Raw genomic sequence first — 18,652 nt, forward strand, 5'->3', positions numbered from 1 at the left:
GAAAGGCTGCTCTCCTTGAGAGCTTTCATCCTGAACCCAAAGAACTTGGATGTACTGTAACACCACTTATTAATGCTGGAAAAAGACATCTCAGGGCAGCTCTGAATGCACAGCAGCTGATCCAGGAAAGCCAGGGAAGATTTAAAAAACCAAAGAACAGCACAGTTTGTCCTAAGATTCATTCCCTACCTGGAAGTGGGTTGAGGCAATTTAGGAGAGCTTCATGGAAGAAAAGCATGAAAAGCAGCATCTCAGCCCCACTCCCATTTGGTCAGGTTGTTTTGAGGTTAGTTTTGGAAAATTACACAGAACTACACATCAGAGAACCATGGAACAGCCTGGGTTGGAAGGGACCTCAAATACCTTGTTCTCTAACCCCCTGCCATGGGCAGGGACACCTGCCACTATTCCAGCTTACTCAGAGCCCCTTCTGGGCTTGGACATTGCCAGGGATCCACAGGCAGCCACAACTTCTCTGGGCAACCTGTACCAGGGCCTCACCTCACAGTAAAGAACTTCTTCCTTATATCCAATCTAAACCTTCTCTGTCAGTGTGAAACCATTGCCCCCCTGTCCTATCACTCCAGGCCCTTTTCAAGAGTCTCTGCATCTTTCCTGTGGGCTCCCTTCAGGAACTTGGCTTCCTTTTTTATTATTTATTTAATCCTTCCATTTCACCAGAGGATTGTGCAGAAGACAAATCCCGAATTAGGCTTAATTTAAGCAGATCCTAACAGCTTTTAAGGTGAAGTGATTAGGGGTTTCATACAAAGAGCACTTGCACGTCCACACTGGGGCAGGAGGATCGCTGAACTCTGCTCCTGGCTCTTTGTTTTGATTCTGCCTGCTGCACTCTGAGAGGGTGGGATTTTTTTCCTGTGGATTTTTCATGGGATCTGATGTGACAATAGGATATTTGTTGCCAGTAACGCAGCTGCTGTGTCACAAATAAAGGCGTTTTATAGCATCATGTGGATATTATTTTAGCTGTTTATTTTGAAGTGCACAAGACACCAGAATTCTGAGAATAAAAATATATCTCTCCATAAAGGCACAGAAAGGTTTTTAACAGCATTACAGCTGCTTCAAAGTGATGCCAATATTTCTATTTTTAATCAATCTTTTATTCTCTTCAATTTTCTACTGAAGAAAGATTAGATCTGTCAATTCCTAGCAGTGTTTACTAAAAATTAGGCAGTTCTGTTCTTCCCACAGAAACATCTCCCATGCTGGACACGTCTCCAAAAGCTGGGAGAATCTTAGCACTGGTCTCACTGTTGTGTTTCTTGAACAATTTTACACTTTCCCCCTCAATAGGTGGGAAAAGATAAATACAAATCAGTTCATAAGAGCAAATCAAACAGATCAACAGCTGACCACACACCAGCATCTGTGATTAAGTTTTCTCAAGAAATGATTTAACAGAGTAAAAACCTGCCTTCTGATAATTTTGGAACATCACAATAGAGCAGCATTAACCCAGGCTTGAAATGGATTAACCTTTACTTAAGGTATAGCAGGCATACTCTCACACTGGATATTTCTCCTTTGCCCGTCTTGTATTCCTGGTAGGATAAAACAACACTGCAACTTCATTTCCTGATCATTTGTTTTGCCCATGCTCTACACTCAGAAATGCAGGCACTGTCAGACAGCAAATCCAAGTCACTGGGTTTTATTAAACTCGTAAAAAGGAGATGCCAATCCAAGTACTGGCACCCCACACTATTAACAATGGGACTGACCCTCATATGCTTCACAGGAGGGATAAACAGTTAAGTGTCCCCAGTTAGCTCTGCCACTGTGAGGAGAAAACCAACCTGAAACCACCACAAAGAAAACACTTGTAAAACCAGGAGATGCCTTAAGCTCTCCAGAGTCCCCAAAGTAAATGAAAAAGAGCACAGATCTGGCAGAAGGCACGAGATATCCAACAAAATCCTATGCGAACTCACAGCCAAGAAAACCTCTTCAGCCTTTTTTCTTTTTCCTCCTGTCTCTGCTTCCACAAACAAGCCCCCAAACACAGCACAAATCCACATCCCAGACAAAATATTCAGCTGGGAGTCACCAAGTACAGTGCTTAAGCATGACCTTTAAAAACAAATGATGCAGAGGGATGGGGGCGGGAAGGAAGGAGCTCCAAAATAGGACCTTTTATTGACAGCATACTACTTGTACTGACCTCACCACATTAACGGGAATGTTTTGAAAAGGTGCCACCCATAATTCTTGGAAATGCCCTCACAAGCCTACTAGTTCACCCAAATCCATGCCACCTCCATAATGGAACCATCCCACTCCTGCTGCATCACTGGAATTACTTTAGGCTCCCTGGACCATGAAGAATGTCATATTCAATCAGATGGCCACATTTAGCCGGAACTCCTCTGGCTGACAGGGATCTTTCTGAAGGGCCTGGAACATCCCTGTGTGAGGAAGAAAGACATCAAATCGATGTAATGAACAGGCGGCACTGAGCCCGCGGGACCAGGGCTCAGAGCTGCCAGGAGCAGGGATGCCATATGTGCTGCCTGGCCCAGGAAATGGGCCCGTGCCTCCTGCAGGGATGGCTGAAATCCCAGCTGGAGCTCTCCTGATGCCAGCTCAGCACCTGCAGCATGGGGATAAGGAGCTATGGATGTGCAGCAGCCAGGGAAAATTTTGCTACCAGAGGCAGGAGGGAGAAGGGAGGGGAGAGAGAAGGGAGGAATGTTCCCAAAGGATGAGGGAGAGCAGGGAACAGCTACAGAAAGGGGAGAGCGCCAAACACTGCTGAACTGGAGCCTTCAAGAGATGTGTCCAAGCAAGTCCCTCCTGATCCATCATTGAATAGACTATGTCAGTTGGATACAACTCTCCCTCTCCTTCCTGGTAGAAAAATGTTGCCTAATCAAAACATACATTTTGACCTTTTTCTTTCCTGATTGGGAAGCAGAGAAAGGGCAAGCAGCATTGACTACAACTTCAGTCTGCACTCCCATTTGTCACAACAGCTCTAAATCAAACTCTGCATCTGTTTGCCTGGAGTTTCCACCCTTTAAACCCCCACACCCAGATTCTCCTACACCACTGGTAACTCCAAACCCCACATCCTCTCTGGGGCACCTCTTGGCAGCTCCCAGAGCCTGTCAATAATGTTTTCATTAAACTACAGGATTAAGTCTGTTATTAATGAGTGCAAAAACCACTGAGGCATCCAATCCCACTTGCTGCAGCAGCTCCAAAGAGAAGAGATGGAAGAAATCAAAGCAAATGCTCTACCCTGAAACACAGCACTTTGTGGGATCACTTTCTAATCAGGAACGGGTAAGAATATAGAATCCAAGCCTCCTGCACAGGCAAGTCTCCTGCACAGCTGTGTCAGTAAGAAAAGCCACAGGATATTTCAAATCAGGCTATCATCCTATCAAACTAATCTGAACCTAAGTCACACACTGGAAACATAATTTTTCTTTTTGAGGCCACATGTGTAGTACAGTTATACAGTAGCTCTAGAATAAATTTACTCAGGACTCAGTAAGTATTTAAGTTAGGGAGCAAACCCCACACCCAGTTCTGCCAGAGAGAAAAACACCTGTTTTCCACATGACAGAAGGATGCTGCTGGTCTCCAATTTGGATTTACAATGTCAAGCTACATACATGTTCAGCAGAACAGGAAAAAGCAATCCCCCCTCCAAAATGACATGAATTCACAGAGAAACTGATAACAATTTTAATTTATCCACCCAAGCATACCCCTAAAGCCCAGCAGTTAGGAAGGCAGTTTGCTATTACAGTGAAAACTGCCAAGTTTATGAAATTTCCATTTAACATTCCAAGAGAATTTGCCTCTTGAATCAAAGCCTCTGGGTAAGTCAGATACCAAAACATATTTTTGCCTTTCAAAATTCCCATGGTTTCAGCATGACATTGAACTTGCTCCTGAAATGAAGTACACAAATGGCATTTTTCAAGAATTAGGAAGTAAAAGAGAAAGGAGAGATGAAGAAAACATAGAGCACAATGAAGTGGGTACCTTCAGAAATTCCAGCTGTCACCACGGTGCCCAGAATTGGGGCTCTTCTGGGTGAGAAGTGAGAGCAGACTCTGCCTGGCTCCTTCCAGACAACCCAGCCCAGCAACTCACCAAGCTGGGCACTAAACTCCAGGGCTGACAAGGATTATATTAAAAAAAAGACAAGGATTTTATTTTAAAAATGAGGTGCTACCTAGGAAAGCAGCACAGACACGGCAAAGCTTTGAGCACAAGCGCCAGCCCCACAGTCTCCAAATTGTTTGAATTCTCCTAAAGAGAGACAGGATATATATAAAACTGGAAAAAACCAACCCACCATACACAAATAACAGCATGATTCACACCAAGGGGCAGTGGGCAGGGCCAGACAAATGAAAAAAACAGCCCAAGGCTCAGCAGGAGCAGGATGATGTGGTGGGATGTACTTGGAGCAGCTTCTGAGACCTGCAGCCATACGTGGGGTGAGCAAACAGACAGCAAAGATAAAAATGCTGTACAACAGCTGATAGTTCCAGTGAGGGAACAGAAGGAGAAAGTACCATGAGCCCAGGAGGAAAAATACTTTCTGCACTGTAGTTTCTGTTAGCACAGGTTTGGCAACTGTGCTGTGTATATTTTCACCATCCAATTGTTTATACTGAACCTCCTCCTGCTGAGGATCACAGAATGGCCTGGGCTGGAAGGGACTTGGAAGACCATCCAGTTCCAACCCCCTGTCATGGGCAGGGACACCTTCCAGTATCCCAGCTTGCTCTGAGCCCCATCCAGCCTTGAAAAATGACAGGGATGGGGCAGCCACAGCTTCTCTGGGCAACCTGTGCCAAGGCCTCACCACCCTCACAGGGAACAATTTCTTCTTCATATCCAACCTAAACCTGCTCTCTGTCACTTTGGAGCCATTCCCCCTTGTCCTGTCACTCCAGGCCCTTGTCAAGAGTCCCTCTCCATCTTTCCTGTGGGTTCCCTTCAGGCACTGGAAGGCGAAAGTGAGGTCACCCCAAAGCCTTCTCTTCTCCAGGCTGAACAATCCCAATTCCCTCAGCCTTTCCTCCCCTCCCAGAGCTGCTCCATCTCTCTGATCCCCTTGGTGTCCCTGTTCTGGCCTGGCTCCAGTAGCTCCCTGTCCTTCCTGTGCTGGTCCCAGACCTGGATGCAGCCCTGCAGGGGGGTCCCAACAAAGCAGGGCAGAGGAGCAGAATGCCCCTTGACCTGCAGCTCTGTGTGCAGCCCAGCACAGGGGGTTTCTATCTTCTTTTTATATAACCTAGTTTAAGTCCAATTCCAAAGCTTTCGATTAACCTCCAGAAACACCCAAAACTCAATAGGACCCTGAAGTCTCCAAGCAGCAAGCTGATAAGAAAACCTCACTAGTCACATCTATGTTAATCATGGGCCAACCATTTTTCAACTCTTGGGGTGTGATCTTAATATGTGTTATTTCTAAGTACAGCTTTCTGTGCTTAGAACAGAACCTTGTCCAAAGTTCACTCACGTCAACAAAAAACCCCTTCAGCTCAATGGGTTTTGACCTAATAGTCCCATTCCAGCCTCGGGATGATGCTAGCTGCTGTTACTGAGGTTCATAATTTTCAGATCAGCATGTTTGCCAAGCACTGCTCTGGGGTATGTTTCAGACAGAAAAATAAATATTTTGCTCCTCCCTAATTCATGTTTTCAGTAATATCACTATTCACAAGCCCCTGTTTTATTTCATCTGCTACTGAAAGGAAACAACATTCCCTGTCAGATAAAACAAATCAGGTATTTCACGTGCAGATTCTTCTTCAACATTACTGCCATGACCAGATCCTTCTGACACCCTTCAGTTGTTACAACAGTCTCGTTTTGGGAAGGGAAAACAAAATAAGACTGCAACATGCCATCACTGACACTTCAGCATTTCATTTACCTTGTTTATTTACTTCATTTCCTTTAGCCTTCCTTCCCCAATGTGCATTATGGTTGACTAAATTTTGTTACTTTAAAGTTACAGAATTAATTATATTTGTTCTATTTAAAGCACCACTAAGAAACTGAGTAAAGTTAGCCCCATTGGAACAGGCTTTGCTATTTAAAAGCCGAAGATGTTCAAATGTTTTAGCCATTTTCAGCCATTCTTCCCCCATGAGGCATCTGGGTGAGGCGCCTGTTATAGTCTCAGCTAAAAGCAGAAAGTGCTCCATGACTTGTGAACCAAAAGGAGCGGACACTCCCAGAACCTGATCCCCAGGGCTGTGAGAAAACCCTGGGGAGACACTGCCAGGCACACAGGACTCAGGATGCAAACACTGCACGAATCCTGCAGCCACCATGATTATGATGATGACACCAGGGAAACCTGGGGGACAGCAAGACCCAAAGAGCATTTTGGGGTGTCAGCAGCCAGCTCCAATATGCTCCCCAAACACCAGAAGACCTTAATGCACCCAAAAAAAAGATATTTTCAAGATGAAGGAAGGCACTTTCCTGCCTTGAGGTTGATTCCTAAACCTAAAAACATCCCAAAATAGCAGTGTGGAGCTCTGATTAGAGCAGGCAAAAAATCCCTCTGCCAAACAGCAGGAAACCCTCCCAGGCCAGGCCAGGGCTGTGTGTGTGCTGTAAGCTGGCATGAGCCAGGATGGTCTCTGAAAGGAGCCATCCCATTTTCCATCTAACTATCTGTTTGCTTCCTTTCCACTGCCGCTCCGTGCTTTGTGCCAGCAGAAGAAGCTGCATGACCCACACTGAGGAACCATTACCAGGCTGAAATAAATTATTTAAAAAAATAGTTTGGGTGAGGCTGGTTTCACCTGCAGGGATTGACAAGGGCCACCCTGCCTCAGGCTGAGCCCACTTGGCCCTACCCATGGAGTCAGTCCGAAAGCGGGAAATAAGCGGGCATGTCCTCCTTGTCTTTTAATCTGGCTCGCAGAAATTAATCTCGGAAATCATTCCAACACACCCGCAGTAATGATAAGGAAATATTTCCTAATATGGAATAAAAACTGAATATTGGAGTTGTGCTGCACTCCAGGATTTCCTGCTATTCAACACAGCTGAGCAGCAGAAGTCTCCCATGAACAACGGCCGACATTCAGCTCTCTGCTGCTTTCGATGAGCAGCAAGGGCAAATTCATTTCCCTGACAGGAAAAGGTACAGGCTGAAACTATGTATGGGTATACAGGAGCATACAGGGGAATATATGCATAAAAACCCCGCTAAGTCTACCTACACCTATGTAAGATCCATAAACTATGTTTATTTCCCTTGAGAGTTAATCTTTTGTCCATTCAAGTTGCAAAGAAACTTTTGATCCAAACGTCATAACCTTGGATTTTACAAACAATGGGAGAGCGGCCATGGGAAGTTTAGAAAAGCAAATCTACTAATAAGGTCACTTCCATCTCAGCTCCACTTGCCTTCAGTCTTTGGTGATACAATTACATTCTTTAGGCTCTACTGTCAATAGCTCTGTCCCAAAGTGAGGAGCACATTTCGAGACATTCCATACTTAAAAGGCTCACTCAGCACTGAAGGAGATGCAACGACTTACCAAGATCTTCCGGAGCTCAGTTCTTTCAAATAACTCATTCCCCTTACTTCTTAAGACAATCCAGCCACTGGGGTTTAGCAGTACTCACTCAAACTGCCTCACTGAGCATGTGTGTGTGGCTGTGGGCAGGACTCCCCCACCCACCCCAACGTCACAGAGAAAGGGAGCACACAGGGGTTGTACTTCTGGTCACCTGCAGGAATGGAGGGCTAGAGCCAGGAACAGGAAGGGAACACAGGTGCTGGTGTCTCCACACACTGCTGTCTTCTAAGGGGTGGTCCAAGTGGGAGGTCAGCTCAGGACAACACCCTGGATGACTAAATGAAGCATGAGACGTGATGAGGGAACCAGACCTGCAGCCCCAAGCAGCCACTCCTTTACTTCCAGTGTTTACCACTGGGTGCATTTTAATTTCCTGGGGACAAGAGAAATCAGTAGCTTGTTGGAAAGCCAACAGTGCTCTGCAGTGAAATAACATTTCATAGCTTGCTTCACCTCACTTCTATCTGTCCTTTCTCCTGGCTCTCCCCACGTTTCACAGTGCTGCAAATCTTTATTCTCTCAGAAGTGTCTAAAAACGGGAGGCTTTTCTATTTACTGGAGTAATTGCATTCCTGTGCACTTAAGCATTTTCACAGCTTTTAGCAGGTACTTGCATCCAAGCATAAGAAAACATTGTTTTAAGACCCATTGAATTAACTAGCATAAAAAAAGCCCATGCTAAACATATTGCTGCAATGTTTTGGATCATGAAATAATTACAAACAGAGCAAGGTCAACAATCATAAATCTGCTTCCTCCTCAGTTATTGGTTTTCCGGATAAAGTCCTATTCAGGTCCAATGAAAAACACGTCCCACTCTAAAACATATACAACTGTCCAAAGGTAACATTCAGTCACAGGGAGTTTCTCTACATCTTTTGTGACAAAGAGGCACAAGCTGGGACAAAAGCAATGAATAAGGAAAGAAGCTTCTAACAGCACCAGTACAAGTTTCAAGGAAACTGTGTTACATTTTCAGATGTCATCCAAGAAGCTCTGCTCTTAGATTTTAGGTATTTTGTAAAGCCCTTCTACTTCCTAAGGACCCTAGGGAAGCAGGACCTTTGGGAATTAGGAGGGACTGCTGCACTGAACAACGCTGGAGAAGAAGGCACCAAGTTTGCTTTTCTTTTCCACTGACGTATGTTCAAATCCCTAACTTTTGCCAGGCTCTTTTTAGATCACATCAATCAAATTAAGTAATTACATACGATAAGTCTGTGCCAGCAAAGGAGCTGACTGCTAAATGAGATGCAGAACATCAGTGCCTGGCCATGGCCCACACAGTACCTCCAGTCAGGGTCAATGAGCACAACAGATCCCTCTGGGCTGCAAAACTGTAAATGCAGGTAGTGTCTGCTGTCAGTGTACACAACACTGAAGAACAGATGTTTGCCCATTCAAATCCCACTACAGCACTTCATTCCTTGAACTGGGATATTTGGAGCAGCAGACAGCTGTTGGCACACAAAACACACTAACTGGGTGAGAGCCCAGAGATAAAGAGATATCTGTGGTTTCCTGACGTAAGAGAGGAGCACATGGTACCACTCTCCCAGGGTCTGAAGCTGGGAAGCATGTTTGGAATAGTGGGGATGTAACTGAGCCATACTCTTACCACCAAATCACCAGCAACAGAGGTGGAGAATGAAGCTTTATCTCATCAAGGAGCCCTAATGACAACACCTAATCCCCATAGTGATAATAAGGATAACTGAGAAGAGAAAGCTTTACCACTGTGCCTTATCATCAGCTGGTTTAGGAGAGAACAGTCAACACAATTGTGGTCTCATATTTCAACATTTCTATCACATTGAGAATGCATATATCACAAACACACAGCAAGTGGGTAGCTGGAATTTATCCCTCTGAAATTTAGAGGTTTAGGTGGAGAGGAAACAGCTCTTGCAGAGGCAGACTGCCTCATGAAATCCCAGAGTCTTCCTGCAGCCTTTCCTTCACGTCCCAACTGCTCATCTCCTCCAGGGCTGAAGGACATCAGGAATGCTCTGTTATGACAGTCTGTATGTCCACATAACTGCATACTCACCTCCTACATAACTGCATATTCACCCTTCTAGGAAGAGCAGAGGAAGGCAAAAAAGGAACTGCATGCAGGTGAAAGATGATGAGGTTTGTAATGGGCATTAGCTACTGGGGAGTAGTAATTCTCCAGCCCTGGCCTGGCAAAGTTCACTCAGAATGGGTGTTATTTTCCTTTAAATTAATCACAGATATTTGATGCTATTATCTGGTTACCAAGTTAAAGGAAAAGAGAAGCAAACCAGGGTGTGGATAAATGCTCTGGCTATGTCCAGCTGCAAGGGAGGTAGGGGAAAAGGAACAGAAGAGATCTGCTTATGTTTCTATAAGGTATCAAGGCTGTATGTTAAACATGCATGAAAGGGTAAATTTCCAGATTAAAAATAAATATAAAATATAAATATAAATAAAAATATAAAAATAAATAAAATTTAAAGAGCCAGTTTCCTAAGCTTTCAAGATTAAATAGATTATGGCAAGAAAAGCAGAAAAAGATTACAAATTCTCTAGGAGCAAACCTTTCCCACCAAGGAAGCCTTCAGAGCAGAAAGCCTTGGAGCATGTCCTGAGGGCTAAGCACTCTCTTGACTGAGAAAAGGAGCAGGACCCATCAGTAGAATAAAGGACTCTTCATGGAACAGGGGTCACCTCAAGCAAAGTAGAAGAAACACTTGTGTTCCTACAGAATGGCTCTCACAATTCCTTTTCAAGGTGAAAGTCTCTACTGCCCCTGTAAGGTGACCAAGTGTCATTGTGCCTCCATTTCTTTATCTGTCAAGTGCAGATAAATACAAGTGGAGTTACCTGCAGGAAATCTGAACAGAAATACCAGTTTTGTACAAACAATGGGTCAAGATGGAGACTGGTGGAGCGGCAAATAAAGACTACTTTCAGGCAGTGATCTGAATTGCTTGACAAATTGCATACAAGCAACTATCTCCCATAAATAGTAACCAGAGAAAAACGCAAATAAGCTGTAGGAAGAATGAGATCATTTCCACTTTTGAAATATTATTTAATATAAACATTTCCTTATGGGCATGGTCCCTATGCTCAAGGTCTTTACACAGAAAAAGCAGACATTGCTGCCAAGTCCTGCTTCAAGGACTTGTCAGGGCAGGTCTACAATTGGTTCTTAGAAAGACAAGAAAACTCTCAGCATCCAGAGTTCCAACAAAGACCCTTCCTCTCCACTGGGCTGATCCCTCAAGTCCCAGTCATACATTCCTACAGTCTTCCTAATAATGCAGCCACAGGCCAGTTAGGGCTACTCAGCAGCCTGACAAAATTAAGCTACCAACCAGCCCATGCTCTTGTGAAAAGGAGACCACTCTTCCATAAGATCAGCAAATTGGTTTGTCCCATCCTCCAACTCCACAAATTCAGTGAAAGAGGAGCAATTAAATAGGGACAGGCACAGAGGACAAGGGGGAAAACAGCACCGTCCCTTTTGCAGGCAGCCAGACTTGGACTACATCCCAGTTAAGTTTGGATACACTTGTGGCAGTGGGAGTACAGGGCTGTCCCTTTGGACAGAGGCCATTTATGCCACATTGGGTGCAACAGAAACCCCAGAGCCCCACAGTGACAACTGTTATACAAACACTGGCTCTCACCAATGAGTCACATCCCTTTTGCCCCCATTTTGGCTGGCTCCCTTTGGTAATGGGCTGGTGGAGAGGAGAGCTGTGCAAAGCTCACAAAACATGGGCTGTAACTACTTTCTGACACTCCCTTCACTTCAGGCTGCAACAGTACAGAACACAATCCGTTTGATTCTGATGGAAATGGTCAAGGTGAGGCTAATCATGATGAACAACTGAGCACCCATCCATGTGCTGCACTCCCCATGGATTAACCCAGTCACATTTACAAAGTCCAGGAAGGGTTTGTACCATGTGCTGCTCCCATTTGCCTTGCGAGCTCTCCCAAGTTCTCCTGGGGCACTGCTTGGTTCCAGCACACTGAGCAAAGCCCAGCATGGACAGCAAGCTCAAACAGCAATGCTGAGCTGCAGCAGAAGCCCACCCTACAGCACACACAGACACAAGTACACAACCTGTACTTGAATTTGAATAGTTTTATGGTCACTCAAACACTTTAAGAAATGCCCAGTACCTGATCTATGGGAACACATCAGGAACATCCACTTAAAGGCCCATCCTAATTTCTCACTCATTCCTTAATGCATTTCCTCTCAGTCTATTCAACCACTCTCCCGGAAGAGTTGCCTGCTCAGGTATCCCTAACAAAACCTCTAATGGTGACTTGAAGTGGACAAATCCTGCAGAATAAAACCACATATAAGTCGCTGTCATTTGCCAGTGATGCAAGCATTGAAGTACTGAATATCTGGAATTTTCTAATGGCAGATGATGTATGTACAGAGCAAGGATGCTCTTGTGGCTACAGCACAGGAAACTGCATTAAGTAACAGATAATCTGGATTCTATTTTATTTCCTATGTGCAAAAACAAACCATACAGAAATAAAAAGAAAACATGTACTTAGGGTGTGCCTCAGTCACCCTACAAGAAAGCAAACATCATTCCTGTAGCCAGCAGGTCATGTTAGGAGATTTAAGGAGTTCACAGGCACAAAAGACTGGGGTCTTAAGTATTAAGAAGTTATTAATTCATTCTGAAAATTCATTATTTAACCTAAAACATATGAGACATTTGGGCCCTCCTTTTTAGGTGCACTTGTGCAAGCTGTCCATCTGAGGACTGCAGCCAAGCATGGATCTGTATATTGTGGGTTTGGAAGGGTGGGTAGCAAGATAAGCACCTGAGACAGCTTGAACTGTTCCAAAGACAGGGCTGAAATCTCACTATGAATTCAGAAACAGGGGGAAAATATATGGGAATGAGCAACAGGAAGGACACTGAATATCAATGCTCTGCAAGAGGCCAAATTTGGTGATAGCATTTCCAAGCTGAGCTCCAACAGCCATGGAGAAATGCTCTTGTGAGTCCAGCTGAGAGCATTCCTCCAATGGCTCTCCAGTCAATGTTTACATATTCTGTTGCTCATATGCAAATAACATTAATCAACTGCTTTTAAAGCACTGATAAATAGGCAACCTTTGGAAAGTTTTACAGTTTCCCAGTAAAGCCACATGCAGTATCAGGAATGTGGTTTGTCACATTGATATAACACAGGGTAAGAGAGAATACGTCCCAATTTCACAAATCACAAGGAAGCAGCTGCTCTGCTCTACTCTCTTCACTTCTCAAAATGTAAGGAGCACCAAAAACTAAAGAGAAAGTAGTCTAATAAAGTAGTGTTAGCACAGAATCAAAAACATTTACATCTGTGATTCCTCAGATGATTAATTATTGTTTCAATTGAGCCTTAAAATATATTTTAACTTGCACTCATTTACAAAATGAAAAGCAAGTGAAAGCCCTTATTTTAGAACTACCCCTAGCAGTCAGAAAAGGTCTGGAAGAAACTAGTACTTTTTACTCCACGGATTATGCTCTATTGATATCGAGCCCTACCTCCCTAGCCCAGATCCATAATAAAAAATTAATTACTCTCCCCAGATCTAAGATGGTAACTCAGGGTCAGAAGCAAGATCTGGAGGCTAGTCTACCTTTTTTTTTTTTTTTTTTAATCCCCTTGAGTAAAATTTTGCAGAATAAATTATGGAAATTTCAGCAAATCCTGAATGCACAGGGAAGCTACTCTGCTGCAGCCTCCAGGAAGGAAGGTGTGCCCTCCCTCTTCCCAGCATGCTCAAAGCTGCAAAGGTCTCTTGGGGTTGCTAGCAAGCCTCAAGCTGCTTTCCTCTCCTCTGGGTTATCCCTCGTGTTAATAACGCCTGAAAGGATCTCCATCTTGCAATGAACTGGAGCTGAAGGCTTTATTCTGCTTCCCTATGTCATGTACCTTCCACCCAGCCTTCAAGCAAATTATGTTCTGCCCCTTCAAAATATTTTTCAACCCCATCTGGAGGCACTTTGCAAAACTGAAACATAAAACACATGATCTTGATAACGTAATCTGACGACTGGACTGAAAAGGAAATGAAGTAAACCCAGCCTTCAGACCTGGCAGGACTTTGAAGTTGTAGGAGCAAGGGAAGACCCCTGACTCATAACAAGTATCTGCAGCAGTCTGTAGGGAACAGACCCCTTCCATTTAGTAGCAGAAATTTATCCAAGAAAGCAGAGAATCCTAGAGCCATCATGGTTGGAAAAGACCTGCAAGATCAAGTCCTCGACCCAACACCACCACGTCAACTCAACCACAGCATTAAGTGCCACCTAAAATAATTTCTTGAACAATTCCAGGGATGGTGAGCCACACACGCTGACACAGCACTCTCCACATACAGTTCTCAAAAATGCAGACAATTTCAGTCTGATTTCAGAAATGCAGAAAGCAAGGCATAACAAATTTAATCAGAGCCATCAAAAAATAAATTAAATCAAAAGTTAACTATGCAGCACTGGCGTCTGAGGCACAAAGAATAACTTGCAGAAGTTGCCAAAAACCTGAAGGAAGAGCTGAGACACAGAAGGAGTGCATTAGTCCTGAATCTCACCTTGAGTTTAGTATTACAGTCAGATCAGGTCAGTGCTGGGCAAAGACACACTGCTCCCCTGGCAAGACTTCACACAGACACGTTTGAAAAATAAAGTGTGTGCACTTCAGGAACATAAAAATGCTTTATGGAATCCTATTTTTAACACTAAATGCCACAAGGAACTATGGGAAAATCTAGACTTAAGAGCAGGAAACAGAAGAAAAAGCTCGGTTGACCTGAGCCCGGGAATTTTTCAGAGGTGCAACTGCAGAGGATCACAGGAGCCCTGGGGCTTTCAGCTGCTGTTGAGGGAGCACATTCTTCACGCTCTTCTAGAGAAAAACAAACCGATCCTGACCACTCTGCTGGCAAAACAAAAGGAGGCTGAGAATTCACAAGTTCTTGCTTGCACCTGAAGGGATATTTGACAAAAGTGAACCCACTGGATCCTGTCATTGTTGACATTTCACCTGCCACAGGGACCTACTCAGAAGTCACACAGCAGTATCAGGATGTTCACTCAAGGCAGCACAACTGCAAGTCCACCCAGGCCTTCCCTGCATCCATATTTTTTCCAACTGTAGTCACCCTTGCAGGAAGCAGAAGCAAACATCTCCTCCCAGTGCTTTTCCAAGTCCACTGAGCACCCAGGATGGTTAAGATGTCCAACTGCCTTGGATGTGCAACTTTTAAACACCCAAGGCCAGGCAGATGAATCCCGCCTGGTATCTGACACAATGCCAACTCTCATTGTGCTGAGGATATCTGGAATGAGTCTTTAGATTTCGCAGTTTGCTTCTCCTCATAATCTCCAAAGCCTCTAACTGTTGGCTATGTCTGCAACAGGTTTCTCAAGCACCTTTAGAGACTCATGCTCAGCAAACAGTCCTACAGCAAACAAATTTCACTTTCAATTCTATTATGTTCCAAAAGCCCAGTGAAGCAAACAAAATAGGCGGCATTCCTCATCCCCATCTGCACCACAGTACACTGGACCCTCCAGCAGAAAAGGGCCAGGCAAGTCTGTAATGTGGATAGGCACAGCTCCCACCAAATTTAAGACACTTTGAATCCAACTGCGGCTTGAGTATCTTGTAATTTTTACAGCCTTTAACTCTGGGCACCTCACAGACAGTAAAAATATTCTTCACATAAAGAAAGAAGATGAAGATCTGAAGCTCTATATATAGTGTTTGCTAAAAATACCTCTTTGGCGACATCCCTTGCCAAATAGGTGCCAAAACTTCAAAGGCTGAATTATCATGTTGAAATATTTGAAGCGCAAGTTGTTATGATTCTTGTGAGGCACTGCTGTCAGGCAGAGATGGCATCTTTCAGCTCCAAGACCTGGTCCAGGCAGTAACTGGAAATAGCTCTTTAGTGGCTTACGTGAAATGAGTCAAAGGATCTCAGTTGTCAGCAAATTAGGAACTACGTCACAAAAGCATCTGTAAGAGTCACTTCCTTTGTTGATTCCATTCTGAAGGCCAAGGACTGAATAAGGTAGGGAAAAAGAATTATCCTCCCTCAAAATAGCATTCTCCTTCAAAACACATATTGCTTTTATCCAGCATCTTTTGTGAAAGCATCCCTGTGCATTTTTGCTAAATATGAAGTAATCTAAGTATTTCTTTAAGTAATACCTGAAATCCAACACTTTCCCAGTAGTACAGCCCAAGACCTTCTGGCTTCCAACGTGCTAGAATCATGCAGAAGGAGAGCAGAAATATTCCCATCCCACATTCTAACTGTATTTCTTTCTGGAGCCAACAAAGTTTCAGAGCTCTCAAGCATTTTTCTTTAAGAAAATTTAGCACAGAAGCAGAGGTTCCCCTTGAACCAACCACTTCATTTCAAAGAAATCAATCATTAGTTGCATTTGCCTTGGATCTGCCAGTAAAAGTGCATGAAGCAAGCGAGCCAAATTTAGAAAACTAAGTAACAATATTTTAGACTCTGCTTTAAGAAAACAAAGTAATTTTAGCTGGATCTGTCACAATTCAGAGCAATAGCTTTGAAAACATCAGTCAATTCCATTAATTAACTGGAACTTTTTGGGATGGCAAAAGGTAACTGAATCTAATCACACAATATTAGGAGATTGGTGCTGCTCAGTAAACTCAGAGATGCCAAGCTGAGCAAAAAGAATGTGTTTTATTCAGAGATCAAAGCCTTCTGAATTTTGGTGCTTTGTAAACAGCTGCTAAACTGATTGAACAATGCCTGTGAAGTACACAAGGTCAAATGTGGTCAGTACCTCAAAGAGTACCACATTTCAATATTGAAAAAGCACTCATGAAAAACATCTCAGCACACCCATATCTGCCTAGCACTTAAAAAATGTCCCAAGTATCCACAACAGAGGCAGGATTATTCTTTGTCAGTCCCCTCTCCCTCAAAGCTGATGAGAATCATACCACCAAATTCAATATGGGTAGTAGATCTATCAAAAAAAAAAAAAAGGCCTCTTGGTTAGAATTAGCATTAATGGAGGTACCAAAGGAAATCAAGAATTACAAGAAATTCTTAGGTGTTTCTTTTATTCACACATTAGTCAATGCCTTTAATCTGGAAAGCCATTGGAATGCATTTAGTAGAGCTTCCTTAGCTAAATTTCATTTCACTAAAGACCCTATAGTCAGGGTCAAGTGCAAACTACCTTCCTGATCCATCCAAAGAAGGGAAAGCAAAGGCAGGTGCATGCTATAGCACAGGACAAAAAGCTCCTGTTTCCCTGTCTTGATGTACATAAATACTGGCAGCCCGCTCATATCAGTGACTTCATCTTGTAAAACAGGTGCTCTGTTGACAAGATCATCCCCAACCCTGAACAGAAGGAAGCTGCACCCAAAGCACCAATTCAGATGTTCCAGACAGGAGTCTGGCCTTCCATCCGAGACAAATATGGAGCTTCAGCTGCAATACTCCTGCTTGGGGTTTCCTAGTTTGCAGTATCTGAGGAGGATTTACTTTAGGATTCAAGGAGAAGGGGGGGTGGGTGGTCCTTAATTAACCAGCCCTTGTGGCAAAACTCGCCTTCCCTTGGCACGCAAGTGAGGGAGGGAAAGCACTTGGATTCCACACTGACTTAAAAAAAATCTCATCCTGCAACTCTGTTTTCCAGCTGCACACAGGCAGACACAGATTCATTCTCCTTAATGTCCTAAGTAAGGATACAAAAGCTTTTGTCTTCTCAGTCTGTACATCTTTAAAGATGACACAACTGATGAGGAGCACTTTAGCAAACAACCAAGAAAATACATTTATGCTCTGATTCTCAGACTGAGAAAATTACAAGCATAGAGAAATAAGAAAGACACTGTCCGGACTCATTTCAAAAATTAGCTTCTACAAAGAAAAAATACAATTAACACTAACAGCTTTCAGTTTCTTGGATTTTTTTTCTTAAAGCAAAACAGTATAAGCAAAATTCTTATTATAATTCTTCTCTTGCAGCCCTTGCTGCCCAAGCAGCACAAGCTCATTCTGTGCCTGGGAGCCAACACCTGAAACTGGGCTGAACCATAAACAAAACTTAAATTGGCTTCCTAAATATTGCTGCTTGTTTAACAAAAAAGGCAGAGAGAAAATTAGCTAAAACTACTTATCTTTATTATATTATAACAATACCCCCCAATTACTTCATAATTACTTCCTTTTTCTTTTGTGACTTTCCACTGTGATTTCAATCCTTTCAAAAGCAGTGATCCAAAGTACACATTAAAAAATATGTGTATCAATTGGTCATTCTCCCAATGCTCCTTTCAACTGTAAAGATTATTTTATAGAGCAGAATGTTATTTTGCTTATTTGAACATAAAAAGGGCAAGTACATGTCTTCTTTGTGCCCTCACAAAGGCCAGAGTTTTGTATCTTACTGAGAACCAACAGTGAAGGCAGCAGTATTTTTGGCAGGCTCCAAGGAACTTCTTTGCAACAGAGGTGCTCAGCAAAGTTATTCTGTCAGTAGCCAGGCTGCAGCACAAGCTGTGAGCAGCAGCTCCAGTCAGTGCTGTAAGTCAGTGTGTATTTAGACAGGAAAAATTCTCTCTTCCCTGGTTTTGGTAATACAATGTTCACCTCTTTCTCCTGAACTCTGAAAGGGATTTGTTCTTTTTTCATGTGCCACTACAAAAGTGGCTCACGTGTCTGAGAGCAAAAGCAGTCAGCTCACATGAATCAGGTGCCCTTTGGGATTAAATGGAGCTTAAAGGTATCCAAGTGTGAGCCTAAGACTCTGGAGTTATGAATGAACCCCAGCTGCCAGAGACAATGCTTGCAATGCTTCCAGCCTGACCTGGGAGCAGAGAACAGGGCAGGTTGTACTCGGATGCCTCCTGAAAAACCAAGTGGAAAGTTCCTTTAGGTCACTCTACAGCAGCATCAGCACCACCAATCGCCACGGAAAGAACTGGGATTAGAGCTGAAATACATTAACTTAAATATCCACATACTGGTAAAGCCCACTGACACAGCC

The sequence above is a fragment of the Motacilla alba genome, chromosome 1A, assembly GCF_015832195.1.
Source record: "Motacilla alba alba isolate MOTALB_02 chromosome 1A, Motacilla_alba_V1.0_pri, whole genome shotgun sequence".
NCBI lineage: Eukaryota > Metazoa > Chordata > Aves > Passeriformes > Motacillidae > Motacilla > Motacilla alba.